Genomic DNA, 1,598 nt, shown 5'->3' with positions numbered 1-1,598 from the left:
GGGATCTCCCAGGCAAGAATACTGGGAGTGAGTTGCCATTTCTTTCTCCAGGGGATCTTCCTGACCCAGGTATTGAACCTGCATCTCTTGCATTGGCAGGAGGGTTCTTTACCACTGAGCCACCAGGAAAGCCCTTTGCTACATTACAAAAGCAACTTTGCTAGATGCCTGAAAATGTTTATAATCAAATATTAGGAAATATCATCATAAATGTTAAATCTTTATGAAAGAAAAATGGAAAACACTTCAAATATCATTATTTAAAACCAAACTTTGTAAAAGCTAGATGAATTATACTTTGAAAGTCTCTTCTATGTGTATTTAAGCACATTTTAATAACTTTTACAAAGGAAGGATTTCTTGAAAACAGGTTATATCTGTTCTGTATGTAAGTTCTCTATCCAAAATAGTTTCAGGAAGGAGGTTTCCTTGATACACAGGCTTAAAATAAAAACCGAATGTAAAAAGTTTTTGGAACTGGAAGCCAGATGATGCTCGTGTAGACAATGCTCTTTCCCCACACACTCATGCACATCACAGGGCTTTGTGTTTCTAGCTGGAACAGAAGGGATGTGTTTGGTTGGAGACATACGCTACAAGAAGATTTTCAAGGGACAGTTTCAGCTTTGCCCCCTGCTCCTAGAGATGGGTTTGATCCCTCAGGATGGGAGAAATAATGATCAGAAACCAGACCTCCTAAAACTTGGGGCATAAGCAGAGCTGTTGTGGGGCCTACATCCAGAAAGTATCCAGTATCTTGAAAGTAGGGTGGAAGCTATCCTACCAACTAGCATGGAAGTCAGGTCTGCTGTGGCATCTTGAGGAATGGGCACTTTAAAGAATGTCCAGAAATAGCGTCCTTGTTATGGACATTGCTCTTCTCAGAATGAGAGCCTTCAGTGAAGACCACAGTGGGGTTTATTCAAGCAGCCTCCTGGCAGTGGTGGGTACGCCTGAACAGGAGACGGAAAGGTGGTGGACGCTGCCTGAAGTTGCCGACAGATTGGCTAGTAGACGTAGATGAAGCTTCCTGTGGTGACTCAGGGACACAGGGCAGGGACACTTTGAGGAAGTTTCTTGTTTGAGACTATGTTCCCTGAAAGCAGAGCCTGAGGTGGGAATTCTTATTCAAGGGATTGATTTGAGGACTGTTCTCAGGTGAAGGGCATGAAGGAAGCACCACAGTGAGGGGATGCCTGCAACCCAAGAACGACGTCTCAGCTGGAGGTTCGCTTCAACCCGATTTCACACAAGAGCCTTGTGGGGGAGGGGTAGATTGCCTCTCATAACTGGTCTTTTGGAGAATATGTATCAGCCAGTCGCGACTTCCCGGGTGGCTCAGTGGTGAAGAATCTGCCTCCAACGCAGGAGATGCAAGAGACATGGGTTTGAGCCCTAGATTGGGAAGATCCCCTGGAGAAAGGAATGGCTACCCACTCCAGTATTCTTGCCTGGAGAATCCCATGGACAGAGAAGCCTGGAGGGCTGTAGTCCATGGAGTCGCAAAGAGTCGGACACAACTGAAGTGTCTTAGCATGCTCACGTGCATCAGCTAGTGATTGACTGAAGTTTGGGTTGGAACAAATGCAGAGGGCTGG

The sequence above is a fragment of the Capricornis sumatraensis genome, chromosome 18, assembly GCF_032405125.1.
Source record: "Capricornis sumatraensis isolate serow.1 chromosome 18, serow.2, whole genome shotgun sequence".
NCBI lineage: Eukaryota > Metazoa > Chordata > Mammalia > Artiodactyla > Bovidae > Capricornis > Capricornis sumatraensis.
The sequence above is the reverse complement of the archived record's forward strand: the minus strand, read 5'-3'. Positions refer to the sequence as shown.